General features: G+C 32.8%; 1 long non-coding RNA gene across 1 annotated transcript; it reads left to right on the top strand.

Moving 5' to 3' along the window:
* The first annotated feature begins 1134 nt into the window (after positions 1-1134).
* Positions 1135-10905, top strand: LOC139363126 (uncharacterized). Its single transcript, XR_011623040.1, has 3 exons — positions 1135-1181; positions 6729-6826; positions 10772-10905. It is a non-coding gene; the product is annotated as an uncharacterized lncRNA (long non-coding RNA).
* The last annotated feature ends 5600 nt before the right edge of the window (positions 10906-16505 follow it).

Consider the following 16505-nt stretch of genomic DNA (forward strand, 5'->3'; position numbering starts at 1 on the left):
GCTCTGTTTTCATTACCAGGCAACAGTGCAAGAAGCCAACAAAATTATTTGAGGATTATCAGGCTCTCTGATGAGGTTAAAAACATTGAAAGTCGGTACAACATGAATAGCTGTGTAGATTTACAGTGTCATTCATGTCATCTGAGCCCTTTGGTTTTCTGCAAGCAGAAGGACGGTTGTACTACCAGGCAATCTGTTACGTATTAAGCTGGGGTATGAAATAGTCTGTATTGAAAATGTTTCTGCTCAAAAGCAGACATGAAGCACTTAGAACTTTTTCACTTTAGGTACTTTCAGTCAATGAAGTACTCAGAAGTAAAATGTTTTTTCACCCCCGTTAAAACAATGAGGAAGATGAGAATGGGAAGGGTTAGAAAGAAAAGTATTAATTTAAAAACCATTATTTTAGTATTAACCAAATTACAGCTCCTAAATTCAAGGAGTGAAGTGTGTAGTCACTGAAACTGAAGTCAGGAGACAAATTGCTGGAGAATTACAATTATTATTTGCCTAATTTTTGTAATCAACTCTGATTGCAACAGCCCTTTATTTAAATAAGACCACATGGAAATGATTTATTGTTTGTGATTGTAGGGTCACAGAATGTGAAAGACCCTACACTGCAAACGATTGCAAACTTGAAAATTAGATAGAAAATAATTTTAGCTTAGACAGAAAAGAATTATTTTACACTATCAGTAGAAAAGATGTTGCTAAGCAAAGAACTATATTTTCATAGTTTTTTTAATTTAGAAACATCCATTCTAATATAGAGCTATTTATATATTCTTATTTAGTTACTAATGTTCTCAATAAAAAACTTGATTTTAAAATAGTTAAACATTGTATATTTCAAATTTAAGGATTCTTTTCTTCCACCAGTTTCAGCATTAAACATAGTTTTGTGTTTTTTAAAGGTTGTTTATGGTTTAAGTTAATTGTTATTTTAAAATAATACCTGTTGAATATTTATGGGAAGTTCAATGATAAAGAAATTTATGGAGCTATTCTCCTGATGGCAATAAAATAACATATTTGTATAAAACTAAGTAATGATTCAAGATCATATATATCCTTCAGTGTTTTTCCTTGGGAAATTGAACATAGTTGTTAGTATCCTTAACAGATACCTACAGATAGAACTGAAGCAAGAGAGATGCTATTACTTGGGGTATTTTAAGGTCAGTATTTCAGTACTTGCTGTTTTTTATTACTTGTCATGTAGACCAGTTCTTCTCTACTGAATAACATTAGCTTGAAAAATGAAAGGTTTGATGTCCTAAATAGACAACAATAACCAATATCTTAACTTTGCCAGACACTTCTGTGGGAAACACTAAGTATGTCAGTTTTGCCATTCTTACATCTCCAGCCAATGCACTAAAGGCAACAAGTAGTGTTGCTTGGTCATGATGTGGGAGTGTTGAGAATATGACATCCCTTGGTTCTACTGATTGCCAAAAGAGCCAAGTTTTTTTTTTTTTTTTGCCTCCAGGGGAAATGCAGCTTAGGCTTTCTGTAGTTCTCTGTGGTTTGCATTCAGTCCTAAATTCAGAGTCCAGGATAAAAAAGTTATTGTCAACCAACAGCAGGCAAATCAAAAAATGCCAGGCTGATGTAACACAGGCTTCTATTTCACTTCAGAATGAAAATTTAATGTTTTTTGAGAGTCTGTTACAGAGCAATTCATTATGGTTATCTTATGAATGATGGGTTCAGAGAACTATTGTTGTGCTACATATTTTTGTGGCTATTTCAGAAAATGCATTACAAGAGGCAAACAGCCAACAGCAAGAATCATGTTTAAGACTAAATTAGAAGTAGAACTGGTTCAGCACAAAATGGATTTTTGTTTATTTCTTTGGGTCAAAGGTAAAAGGCTGTGTCACATAGGGCATATGCTTTTGGGAAGGGTGCCTGGTTAGGCACTGTTTTGTAAAGGTATTTTCCTTGTCTTGTTTGCCCTTTCTGGGCAATCGAATATTTTATACTTTTTCTAGTTAGTATTTCTCTATATGCTCATTTTAAAATAAAACAATAGGAAAATAGAGAAAATTTGGAGGAAGGAAAAAGTATAAATGTAAACCCACAAACACAACTATTGTTTACACATTGATGTATCTCCTTCCAATAAATTCCTTTGTAGATAAAAGCTTTAAACACATGATATGATTATGATAGTAACAGATCAATGTAGAAACATATATAAGCATTGTTAGTACCAGATTAATACAAATTAAGCTTTGCTTAACTGTTGTCAGATTCAATAGAATCTGCTGACCCAAAATGTCTTCATATATATATATGTATATATATGTATATACACACATATATTGAACACACACACACATATACTTTTAAATTCAGGGATCTACTTACAGGCTTGTTACATACGTAAATGTGTGTCATGGGGGTTCGTTATACAAATTATTTCATCACCCAGCTATTAAGCCTAGTACCAATTAGTTATTTTTCCTGATCCTCTCCCTTCTCCCACCCTTCACCCTCCAATAAGCCCCAGTGTGTGTTGTTCCCCTCTATATATTGATATGTTCTCGTCATTTAGCTCTCACTTATAAGTGAGAACATTAGGTATTTGATTTTCTCTTCCTGAGTTAGTTTGCTAAAGATAATGGCCTCCAGCTCCATCCATGTTCCTGCATAAGACATGATCTTTTTCTTTTTATGGTTGCATAGTCCGTGGTATATATGAACCACATTTTCTTTATCCAATCCACCATTGATGGACATTTAGTTGATTCTATGTCTTTGCTATTATGAGCAGTGCTGCAATGAGCATACCCATGCATGTGGTTGAACTAATTTATACTCCCACCAAAGTGTATTATTATTTTTCTCCACAACCTCACCAGCATGTTATTTTTTGACTTTTTAATAATAGCCATTCTGACTGATATGAGATGGTATCTCATTCTAGTTTTGATTTGCATTTCTCTAATGATCAGTGATGTTGAGCTTTTTTTCATATGTTTGTTGGCTGCATGTATGTCTTCTTTTGAGAAGTGTATGTTCATGTCTTTGCCCACTTTTTAATGGGGTTACTTATTTTTATTCTGTAAATTTGGTTAGTTCCTTATAGATGCTGGATATTAGACCTTTGTCAGATGTATGCTTTGCAAAAATTTTCTTCCATTCTGTAGGTTGTCTGTTTACTCTGTTGAGAGTTTGTTTTGCTGTGTAGAAGCTCTTTAGCAAACATCTCTTCATATTTAGAAGAGACGTTTCCAGGTTCTCACTAACATTAATATTCAAATAATAATGCCCCAGAATCCCACATTATTCAATTAGTAGGAAGTCTTTCAGCAGGCTGCATTCCTGGAGTATTTCTGGGAGCATTCCTGGAAGAATGCTCATATGTTCCCATATCCATCCTTGTTTTCACTTGTCACCATAATGCTCTGTCTACTCTAAGATGTTGCTCATATGTTGCTGTCTTTTATCACCTTTAATCAGACTCCAGCCTGCATTCTGTCTGTCCTGACTGCTGCACTTCAAGAACAAACATTCTAAATTTCCCAAATAAGAGCTAATGTCAGTCAATTAACAGATAATAAAACTTTGTCAGAGTTTTGGGGTTACCAGAAAATGCAACATAAAAACGAAAAAAGGTTAGAAATATTTAAAATGCTACTTAATATTCTATTCAGGAAAACAATCTAAAATTTCTTATGTGCTTAATTTTGAGCTTTTAGGTTGTCTCAGTTTTTCACTTTTAAAAACAGTTCATGGCCGGGCGCGGTGGCTCACGCCTGTAATCCCAGCACTTTGGGAGGCCGAGACGGGCCGATCACGAGGTCAGGAAATTAAGACCATCCTGGCTAACACGGTGAAACCCCGTCTCTACTAAAAAATACAAAAAAAAATATTAGCCGGGCATGGTGGCGGGCGCCTGTAGCCCCAGCTATTCCGGAGGCTGAGGCAGGAGAATGGCGTGAACCCGGGAGGCGGAGCTTGCAGTGAGCCGAGATCGTGCCACTGCACTCCAGCCTGGGCGACAAATCGAGACTCCGTCTCAAAAAAAACAAAAACAAAAACAAAAACAAACAAACAAAACAAACAAAAAAACAGTTTATATATATATATATAAAATCTATCTATATATGTAATCTATATATATAGATGTAAAATTTTTATACTTCTATTTTGTATATCATCTCTGCCAGAACATATTCTTAGCTCTTAAAATCTATCAGAACATTTTGTGAGAAAGAAGTCCTATATAAAGAATTTCTAGATTCACTTATTTTATGGTTAGTGATAGTTTGTGCTGTTTCCAATTGATTTAATTTGATAAATTATATTTTCCTAGGAACTTGACCCTTTTATTCAAGTTTTTTAATTTACTGCCATAATCTGTTTGTGTTATTGTATTATCTGCTTCACATCTGTAGTAATTATTTTCCATTTTAAATTTTGACAATGTGTATGTATGGGCCCGTGTGTGTGTTTGCACTTTCTTATTGTTTTCTTTGATTGGTCTTCCCAGAGTTTTGTTAATTTTACTATGAAAAAAATTGCGTTTTTCTATATTACTAATGTTGGCTCCTGTTAATTTTTCCCTTTTACTACTTTCAATTTTTTTTAAATATTTCAAACTTCTTTATTTGAACATTTAATTTTCAGCCCTTATCCTTTTCTAATAAAAACCAGGCTATGCATCTATCCCCAAGCACTGCTTTAGCTGTTCACAGATGTTTTCATTTATGTTTTTAATATTATTCATTAAATTTAGAATATTATTTAGCTCCAAATATTTTCTAATTTCTATGACAATTTATACTTTCTTTTTTCCCCCAGTTTTTATTTAGAAATATCTGTCTTAATTTATGAATTTGAAATTTTCTAGTCATTTTTTACTATTTTTAACTTAGTCACACAATGAAATATATATTATAGTAGTATATATCATATACCTGTACATTATATATTATATTAAATATTATGCAGCCTATATTGTCCTATTATATGGTACATACATATATCAGTATTTGCTACTGGAATTTGGCGTGTGGTCTATTATGTGCTCAACTTTATTTTTATTTATTTTTTATTTTATTTTATTTTATTTTTATTATATTTTAAGTTCTAGGATACATGTGCTCAACGTGCAGGTTTGTTACATATGTATACAGGTGCCATGTTGGTGTGCTGCTCCCATTAACTCATCATTTACATTAGGTATATCTCCTAATGCTATCCCTCCCCACTCCTGGTTCCCCACAATAGACCCCGGTGTGTGATATTCCCCTTCCTGTGTCCAGGTGATCTCATTGTTCAATTCCCACCTATGAGTGAGAAGATGCGGTGTTTGGTTTTCTGTTCTTGTGATAGTTTGCTGAGAATGATGGTTTCCAGCTGCATCCATGTCCCTACAAAGGACACAAACTCATCCTTTTTTATGGCTGCATAGTATTCCATGGTGTATATGTGCCACATTTTCTTAATCCAGTCTGTCACTGATGGACATTTGGGTTGATTCCAAGTCTTTGTTATTGTGAATAGTGCCGCAATAAACATACGTGTGCATGTGTCTTTATAGCAGCATGACTTATAATCCTTTGGGAATATCCCCAGTAATGGCATGGCCGGGTCAAATGGTATTTCTAGTTCTAGATCCTTGAGGAATCACCACACTGTTTTCCACAATGATTGAACTAGTTTACAGTCCCACCAACAGTGTAAAAGTGTTCCTATTTCTCCACATCCTCTCTAGCACCTGTTGTTTCCTGACTTTTTAATGATTTCCATTCTAAGTGGTGTGAGATGGTATCTCATTGTGGTTTTGATTTACATTTCTCTGATGGCAAGTGATGATGCCTGTGCTCAACTTTTAAAAAAATGATTCATATATGCTTGAAAATACATAAATTCTATGGTGGTTCAGTATAGTTTTTAAAATATGTTTTTAATATCTCAAGTTTATTAATAATATCGAATTATTCTGGTTATTTATTATTTTGTCTGTTGTTTAGTCATTTACTGAAAAAGTTATGTTGATATCTTGCAATATGATAGTGAATTTGTATATTTTCCTCATTCTGAAAAAAAAAAGTCTGTGCTATTTTAATTTTATATTCAGTGCATGAAGGGTGAGATTGTTAAAAATTCTTCAATTTGTATGTTGAAAGCTTCATCATTATGCACTAACCTTCATCGCTTGCAATGTTTTTTAATTTCAAGTCTTATTACAAATATTAACATAGTTTCATTAATTTTATTTTCATTCGTATTTACCTGATATATCTTCTTTTGTTGTTTATCTTTCCTATCTATATCCCTGGTTTAGAAAAGTCTCCTACACACAGTATACAGACGGATTTTTAAAATTTTGAGTTTGACTATATTTGTCTTTTAATTTACCTTGTTGGGAATTCATCAGTTTTCTTGAATTTGTGGATTCATTATAAATTCTGATTGGACATATGTTGAATCTTCCCATCCTGGTCTCATATCTCTTATCTCCCTATTATATTTTACACCTCTGATTCTCTAAACTCCCTGTCTGATATTTCCTTCAGCTCTACTAGTTCAAGAATCCTCTCTTTGGCTATATCTATCTTCCATTTAATACATAACAGGAGTTCTTAATTTTAGTTACATAATTTGTATTTTTATTTCTAAATTTTCTACTTCTCTTCTATAAAAGCTATGCCTAGGCATTTGATGTTGTTGTTGTTATTTACACAGAGTCTCATTCTGTCACACAGGCTGGACTGCAGTGGTGCGATGATAGATCACTGCAGCCTCAACCTTCTGGGCCCAAGTGATCCTTCCACCTCAGCCTCCTGAGTAGCTCTGACCACAGGTATGTACCCTCATGGCTGGATAATTTTTAAAGAATTTTTTGTAGAGATGGGGTCTTCCTATGTTGCCCAGGTGGTCTCAAACTCCTGAGCTCAAGCAATCCTCCCACCTCTGCCTCCCAAAATACTAAGATTACAGGCGTGAGCCGCTGGGCCCAGCCTGCTTAGTCATATTTACAGTGTATTAATTATACTTAACAAATTGTATTAATTCTACAGCTCTGGTAGTTATATCTCTATTTGACTCTCCATCTAATTCATCACCTTTTCTTGTCCTAGCTGTGGCCCCAGGAAGATGGACTATATCACCTAGCTTCTTAGATGTCTGGTTTCTGGTTAGATTTGGTCATAGTTACTCACCAGTAGGGATTCAAGAGTGGGGTTAGATAGTGGAAAAATGTTTATTTACTTTCACATTCCTTCCAGGCTTTGAATGTATATAGTTCTTTACTTATGCCACCTAATGAGATATTTATGTTTTCTGGAACAGAATAAATATCTCATTAGGTGGCATAAGTAAAGACTACTAAGAAAATAATCTAACATCAGTTCAGGTCAGGTTTTGCTGCCAAATCAATTTGTGACAAGTCTAGGAAAAAATATTGGTTTCTCAAATTGTTAAAGATTTTGGAATGATGGATAGGGGATTATGAATCTGTACTATTATTATTATAATTCTGCTCTAAAATCTTTGCAATTCTGATTCTCCTATCTGTTGTTTCTTTTGACCCTAACTCAAAAATCCTTATTTCATTGTGATTTTGTTATTTTTAATTGAGAAATCATCTTTCTCTCTTTTCTTTTACTTCTTATTTTTAAGTAATTTTATGTTTAGAGAAAAGTTGCACAAAATAGTACGGAAAGTTTATGTAAAATTTTCATGTATTTTCCCCTAAAGTTAACGTCTTGCATATCTATAGGGCAATTTCCTAATGCAGAATATTAACACTGCACCAATACTATTAAATAATCTATAAGCCTTATTTAAATTTTGCCAATTTTCTCACTAATGTCTTTCTTTTTTCTGATCTAGAATCAAATTCAGGACCCCAAACTGCATTCATTGTCATGTCATTTTATTCTCTCTCCGTTGGTAGAGGTTCTTCAGTCTTTCTTTTTCATAATTTTGATGCTTTTGACAAGTACTGATCTTTGAAGTATTGATCTTTTTGAAGAGGACTGACTTTCTAGCATGTCCTTCAACCTGAATTTGTTGAATGCTTTGTTATGTTTATCTAGTGGTGATCTTCCATTTCCATCATTCCTTCTACATTAATTAATTAGAATCCCACTGCAAATAAGAGCTAGGCTTACTTTCCTATTTATTTATTTATTTATTTATAGCATTGTGTACTCATGGATATTTATTTTATTCCATAGGTTTTAAACCATTTCCATTATTTGTTTGGATGCACAAATTTGGCTCTTTTTTTTTATTATTACTGTTCAAGTTGGCTACTCTCTTTCAACAAACTCCCGATTTCTTTCTTTTTCTCTTTTTTAGCACTTCTTTACTTTCTGGTACTACAGGGTGTTGCAAGCTCATCTTCTGTATTCTCTGCCCCAGTCCCAGAAAGAAACATTTTCTTCAGAGAGCCCTGGTTTATTTTATTGGCAAGCAGTATTTAGAAACAAAGATCTGGGGAGAGATCTTGTTTCTTGCAACTTTATCTAAGGAAATTATCTGAGGACTGGGTGGACTACTTTAGAAAGTTTTTGTATTTGCTTCTGTTAGATGCCATGACTCTACCAGTCTTAAGCTACTTTGCTGTTGCCTTTAAGTTTTTACTTCATTCAAGTAGTTCAGTTTTACTGTGTGCATCTAGGTGAGGGCTAGTTTATGGTTATTAATTCTTAGGGGCAAGAAGGTTCAATACAGGAAATTGTCCTTACTGCCTTCTAGCAGTAGAGTAGACTGCTTTTTTTCTGGTTGAGCTTGCCATCAGGATTTATTCCTTTGGTGTTCTCATCTCCAGGTAGACTCTTCAATTTGTCCAGATCCTAAAATTTTTCTCCCATCCTCTGATCCTTATGAAACCATGAGAATTGAAGCCCAAATTCACTAGGTTTGGCAAATTCTCTTCAGGAGACAGCCAGGTTCAATGTTCAGCTTTTCACTGTGTTCCTGATTTCATTTCACTTTTCGGCCTCTGGATATTTCTTACATTCATTCCAGCTCATCAAAGGTATTTGTAAAAATGTTTTGTACGTTTAATTCAGCATTTTTAATTGTCAGTGGAAAGATTATTCATGTGACCTCATCCTCCAAGTTATAGGAATTGAATATGCGTTAAAAATTTAGGTTTAATTCATTTTAATTCATTCTATAGACTATTTTTCTGAGGGCATAATCATAAGGTTCAATAACATTTTAAGGCTTCATATAAACAAACATTGTTATAATTCTCTAATTTTTTATTTTAAACATTGCTTTAAAAGCAATGCAATATTTTATTTCACCTTCAATGGACGAGCGTAAGTATTAATGCACTTGCTAAGGGCCCTGGAATCCTCTAGGAATCCAGAGAAAGGAATGGTTTCTTAACCTCCGTTTGTGAGTTGTTCTCCATAGTTAGTATGCTTATCTGGAATCTCTGACACAGGGACAGCAAAGGGGGTGGGTTAAACTGACGACAGATATTCAACAAAGATTATTGAAATGCAAAGTAAAAAAGAGGATATGTGTTTTTCAAAGATCATCACATAAAATCTCCCATCCATCAAAACATATTGACAGCTATGAGGCCTTCTGTGCTGTTGGAGACTGATGGAACCACGATGTATGATGCTATAATAATAGCAATGTTACCTGTTGACTTGCATAGTTACTTTGGTCTCATCGACATACCTGGGATGTCAGTTGTTTTGGAATTTCATTCTCTCTCAATTACTTTTTATAGCCTAATCCCTCTTTCCACTTTTCATAGCTACATTGCTTTAAATTAGCTAAAACAGATTCATTTCTCTACTGTTGTTGCTAATAGCTTTATTTGATTCTTTTCACAATTCTTACTTTCTTGTAATGCCCATAATTTTAAAACTATTTTAACTGACACAATTGCTGTTTCTCTTAATAAAACTTAGAACAAGTTCTCAGTGAGTCAGAGTAAGAGGACAAAAAAAGAAATCCTGAAAGTGCCCTACAACAAGATATTTTAACTAACCCCATGAGAGTCCTGCTGCTAAAATTGTACACCTACTGGTCACTGCTCATAGATAACTCATAAAGCTTTCAGGCAAGGATGTCCTCAAAGAAAATTGGAAAAGATGGTCCTCCCATTGCTAGATTTTCACTGCACTCATAATTCTTGAGGATCCATGTATTAAATAGCAGAATGGCAAAATAATTTTAAGTTAACTAGTATTCTCAATAGTTTTGACTTTTAATTTTTTTATTAAAATGTACACAAATGTTTAAAATTCAAGTAAAAGGTTAAAGCATAAGTTTACTTAGCTATGCTGTAACTATACTCACTTCTGTACTCTTAAAGACTTGATTTGTTTCTTCTTTATTTAATATGCTATTCAATGCAAACAGAATATCAGTCACTTAATAATAAGTAGTTTTGGCATTTAGGACTAAGGCTTAGAATTTTTTTAACTGCCAAGAGCATACATTAGAGAAAATAGCTCAGTATCTGCTTTCTTTAAAAGAAAAAAATACTGTGTATACTCATTTAAAATGTTACTTATAACTTGTTACTAAAACTAATAATTATAATGTACTTACCATAACATTTATGAATATCTCTAGAGTTTTGTAATGTCGTAGAAGCACCAAAAAGAATGATAAATAGGGTGGGTCACCAAATAGTAAAGAAAAGCAAGAGACAATAAAACATGTTGACAAAAATGCTGGCAATATTGCAAGAAGTGAAAGAAATAACAGTAGGAAAGAATGATGGAAGTACTCAATGATGATGAAATATTTCTTTCTTATATTTCAGGAATGGAATGTAAAAAGATGAACAAAAAAAAAGAAAAGACAATATTGCAAAACACCATATTGTGCTTATACCCAAAGAAGTAAAGTTAAAATTAAATTTATAATCAATTATTTTATTGCATAAAGTTAATCACAATTTGGAAGTCCATTGTTTCTAAGTTTTCTGTAAATTTTACTTTACTCACAATATGTAGGGTCCTGGTTTAGGCCTTGTGTAAGAGCTAAATGAAATTATGCATTCCTTCTAAAAGCTCATGAATCTAGACATGTCCTAAAATGATAAGACAATATATGATTGCTAAATGTGAGTTAACAGTCAATAAGTAGTATATGGATGAGTAGTTCAGAATGAGGAGAAATCTTAAGGGCTAAAATGGTGAGAAATTTTTGATGAAAGATGAGGAACATTGGAAGAGAAGTACAAGATTATAAAGGATAAAAGGTGGGTTATCATTTCAGTAGGAAGAAAGATGTGGAAAGATGCAGAGGCATGTGCAGAAGCAGCAAGATCAGTGTGTAGGTATCTGTGTAGAGAACTGGGAGAGACCAGATTAAAGTGACTTGCTCAAAGTAATAAATATTAACTCCAGAAACTGAAAACTTTTCGTTCCAATTACATGAGTAACAGTGATCTCTAAGTTTAAGTTACGTGCTTCTAAGTAAGTCAAGGTTTGGTTTCTTCTTGGAGAAATGGAGGAGATTTTTCAGTCCCGAGAATTGAAAGAATAAATATGGAGATATATTTTGAGTTCAAGTTAAAAAAATGAGAAAGTAAGTTCCTTAAAGTAAGTAAAACAGGGTGAGAGTGGGTGGGCATGTGTTCATAGGTGACTATGACAGGTGAAGAAAAACAATACTGGAATTCAAATGAGCAAGAGATTATTTGGTTAAATGAGCCTTCTATGGGAATGCTGAATTTACCAAGAATAGTAGATAGGAGAAATCATAGTAGAGAGAAAACTTGTGAATTAGGTGCTAGAGTGTTCAAGATATGATAATGGGTATTAAATCAAAATGTGAAATTTCTAGACGTTTTCAATTCATGCAAATATATTTTTAATATTTAAGGCAAAGTTAGAGAGACATAAAAATATTCATGGTGCTATATTTATGTTTTTATTCCTTTAAAGATCTGTAGCTACTGTGTTAATACTGGGAAAAGGTTATTATATATAATTTTACTCATAAAATATATTTTAAAACATGTTTGAAAGTCAAATTTTAATCTGTAAATTTACTATTGATAAGCATCCTAAGGCTTACCTGTTTAATACAAATAGAATTATAGGCTGATGAAATTTAATAATTCTTCTTTTTCTTAATTTTCATTTATTTTATGAGGACCTGGAAAAAATACAAAAATAGATAGTGTCACTATCACTGCCATTAGTGCAGTTTCTGGTAGTTCTATGGATCTATGGATCCTGTCTAATGTCCAAATATTGTGCTAAGTCATTTACATCTCAAAAGTCTTTTAAAAGAGTTACCATTATAATATTCATTGCCCTGATAAAGAAACTGAGACTTAGGGAACTGAAATGCTTTTTTCAAACTTATTGTTTGCATATTTAAATATTCTACATATTTTTTATCTGATTTCTGTACAACTTCCTAAGAGAGGTGTGTTAAAATTTTCTACCGTCATAGTAAATTTTTGAATTTCTTCTCAATATTTTGACAAATTAAATTTTATTTTGTGACAATTTTGAAAGTTTATGGGAACTCTATCATTAATTCTATTGTTTACTTTTGTAAATATGCAATAATTCTTTTTATCTCATGATTATTTTTACCTTAAAATCGTTTGTATTTGATATTAATGGAGTTATATCAGTTAGCATTTGCCTTGTTTCAATCATTTTACTTTTAGCCTTTCTTTTATTGTGTTACTTAGTTATGTTAAAAGACATTTAGCTGGATAGTTTTACATTTTCATATTAATCTGAGGATCTCCTTTAATTGCTGACTTTAATCCATTTATATTTATTGTGATTACTGATGAAGTTTGATTTATTTTTATTGTCATGGTGGTAGTTCTGTTTATTAGTGATATTGCTCTAAAATTTTTTCTTCTAGTTTCTTCCATCATTAAATTTTACAAAATCAAATATAAAACAAGGACAAACACTTAAAATAAGGTGACTATTTTCTGGAAACATTTCTAAAGATATTTGGCCAAGAATATATAAAAGGAAGGCTGCTGTCAAAACTTTTTGCTCTCCTGGTACAATGTCATAGCTTTTCCTTTTTCTTTCTTCCTACTGGAATGCAGATGTTCTGTCTATAGCTGTAACAGCTATCTTGTAACCAAAAGAATAGCAGAATCATTGTTAGCCATGGGACAGAACTTAACAGCTTCCTCTTGTCTTCCTATTATATGAGAAAAATAATCTATTTTAAGCCACTGTACTTGGGTTATAAATGGAGTCAAATACAAAAAATATACATATTTTTCTCTCCTAATTTCTAGTAGATGGTTATCCCACCCACCTTTCTTCTTTTGATTTTGAAATCGTACATTCATTTTTGATCCTTCAATTGTTATTCTTCAATTTTTAGAAAACAATTGGCTTACCAATGGGCTAAAACTATTTGACATCTCTCCCCTTCTAAATAAATATAAAAGAATGCTTTTGTCTGAGTCACCCTCATCATTCTTTCCTATCAGCCAAATATAAAGTCTGATATTTTAGATTCAATTTATTTATACTCTTCAATTAGTAACTGTTACTGTTATATTTATAATCAAAACATGTTTAGATTTCCCAATATTTTTACAAGTTTGTTTTTGTAATCTTCCTTCTTTACTTTCTTCTTACTGAAATTTATCTAATAATCATTCCTTCAGTTAGGTCTGCAAAACTTAATCTGTTTTGACCTTTGCTTGTTAATATATTTATTTAAGCTTCACATTTGAATAAGTTTATGTAGAATTCTAACTTGAGATATATATTCCCTCAGCTCTTTGAAGATGTTATTGCATTGTCTTCTGACTTCTGTTGTAGTTCTAAATCTGTTCTCATCTGATTGTTCTTTTGTGTCTTTTTTCTGATTGCTTTTATTATATCTTCCTTGTCTTTGATTTTCTTTCTTCTGTTTCTGGTCCTGACAGTGGCAGCAGCAGCACTCCACTCACCTCAGCAGCTCGTTTTTGTTTCAATAATGGAAGTTACTGCTGCCCAGCAACCTCAGCAGTCAGTCTCTAGCAGTACCAGTAGCAGGCAACACTTGTAGCATGGATGTGGCAGCAACAACAATGGGAATGTGGGCTCCCAGTTTTTTAGTGTCCTCAGGAGTAAGAGCTGTTGGCTTCTTACAATATGGTTGTACTAGTGGTTCCAACAGCACAACAGCAGCAACACTTAGGTAACACCTAAGTGTTATTTTTTGCTCCTTTAGCTCTTCTAACACATTGTAAATAATTCTCTATATTATATTCTTCTAATTGAAATGCCTGGAGTATTTCTGTTTCCCACCTGGATGCTGATTAATACAATATAAGTGAGAATATGGAAGATTATATTAATGTGAAATATTATACAACCTTATCCCATGATATTAATATTGGCCATCCAATTTGTTTTAACTAGTGAAATGGGAGCAGAAGTAACATGTGTCATATTCAAGCAAAAGCTTTAAAAGATATTAGATGGTTTCACCCTATTCTCATTTACCTCTGTGACAAGACCAGCAATGCCCCAGAGAAGAGCTGCCCAATAGTCTGGATTCTGGAGTGCAGACATGAACCTGAGGCACAGTCAAAATATAATGGACATGTAACATGAACAAGAAATATACCTTTACTCTTGTAAACTACTAATATTTTGAATAATTTGCTATTGCTGTATAATTTAGGATGACATATAATTTGGGTTTACTTTCACTTATTATGTTTGAGAATAATTTGACTCAATCTGAGAAATTATTTTTCAATTCTGAAAAATTCTGCCATTAACTTTGTGAATATTGCTTCCTGCAACTCACAAGCCTCGTTTTCTTGTTCTCAAATTAGAAATAGGTTGACTTTCTTATTATATTCTTTTTAACTTGTAACCTTTCATATTTTCACATGGATAACACTTTGTGTTACATTCTAAATAATTTTCTCCATCTGCCTTCCAGTTTATCTGTGTCTGATATCCTAATAGATTGTCCATTATTTAATGACTATATTTTTGTCTGAAAATTTGATTGCATTTTGTAAATGTTTTTCCCTCTTTATAATGTTAATTGTTCATTTTGATTTATATTTGTTATTTTGTCTTTTTTCATTTAAAATGTACTTATTTCATAATCTTTAGATTGTTTCAATTATTACAGAGTTAAAATCTTTCTGTTTGTGGGATTCACTGACTCTTCCTCATAATGCGATTATTTTCTCATATATTTTATAGTTTTTAGCAGTAAGACCATCTTTAATGGGGACTTTTTCCCTTCTAGGAATGTGCTGAACCCTAAACTAGTGTAATATTATTTATTTTTTTCACATCTCCATCTTCCAGTGCTAGAGAAATTCATAGGACTAGGACTAGTTTCTCAGTAATATTTTTTGGCTTGAGGAGTCAAGCACTGCGATACTAATGTAAATTTTAGACCCCATACCTGTGTACAGCACAGGTTTGGGGCTTTGATTTTTCAAGAGGAGGTTTTATTCATCCGTGCCCTCAATCAGCAACAAAGTTTTGCTGGTCAAAGTTTTTTTTAGGTTCTTTTTCATTGAAAGGATATCCCTCCAAGGACCCCACATTTTCTACGGATATGTCAATTCTACACCTACCATCTCACTTTATGTGAGGTTAAAGACTCAGTCCTTACCTGTTAGAGCTTTTCTCCATGTTTGATAGCTCGTAGGGGCCATATCTAATCTAATATCACAAGAAAGCTATTTTGCATCTGTTTGCAAAAATGTCATTCTATTAATTCTAGTTTATGTTTCTAGTATCAACTGTTCTAGCTCAATGTCTGTGTTAAGTTTTGTAGTATTTTTGTGCACATTTCTCTGTGTTTGTAAGGAAAAGAGTTCTTAGGTTAGCTCAAAATATCTAATTGCTAGAAGTAGTAATATATATATACATGCATATATGTGTATAGGTTATATATATGTATGTTTCATATATTTTTATATATGTTTCATACACATATAAAATATATATGAAAGGTAGAGATCACCTATATGTTCCTGAGTTAGCAGAAATCATAATTTAAACCTGAAAAACAAAAGCAGACAAAAATTGCATGGAGAAACACAGAACCTTATTAAGCAAAGGAATAGGCAAGGTTATGGATTTGGGGAAAGAGTAGCCCTTTGGTTAAATTCAAAAGAAGCAGTGTTTTTATTGGACCAAAGGAAACCGGGCCCATTACTGACTAGGAATGTTCTCTGGAGCTTGCTGATTGGTGAGAGATTTAGCTCAAAGTTGTATGAGCCACCAATACATATCACCATTATAGTATTACAGTATTCTCCACTTGTCTATGTATTTACCTTTGTTTGTGAATGTTATACTTTCATATGCTTTGGTGCTGCCCTTTAGGTCCTTGCATTTCAACTTGAACAATTCCTACTAGCATCTTTTTTTTTTGGTAAAGTATGCTTAGCAATAAACTCATTCTGCTTTGGTTTGCCTGGGAAAGTCTGTATTTTCATTTCTGAAGCATAGTTGTTATCAGGTATGGCTTTGTTGGTTGGCAACTTTTTTCTTTTAGCACTCTGAATATATCATTCCACTTTTTTT

The sequence above is a fragment of the Macaca nemestrina genome, chromosome 5, assembly GCF_043159975.1.
Source record: "Macaca nemestrina isolate mMacNem1 chromosome 5, mMacNem.hap1, whole genome shotgun sequence".
Lineage (NCBI taxonomy): Eukaryota > Metazoa > Chordata > Mammalia > Primates > Cercopithecidae > Macaca > Macaca nemestrina.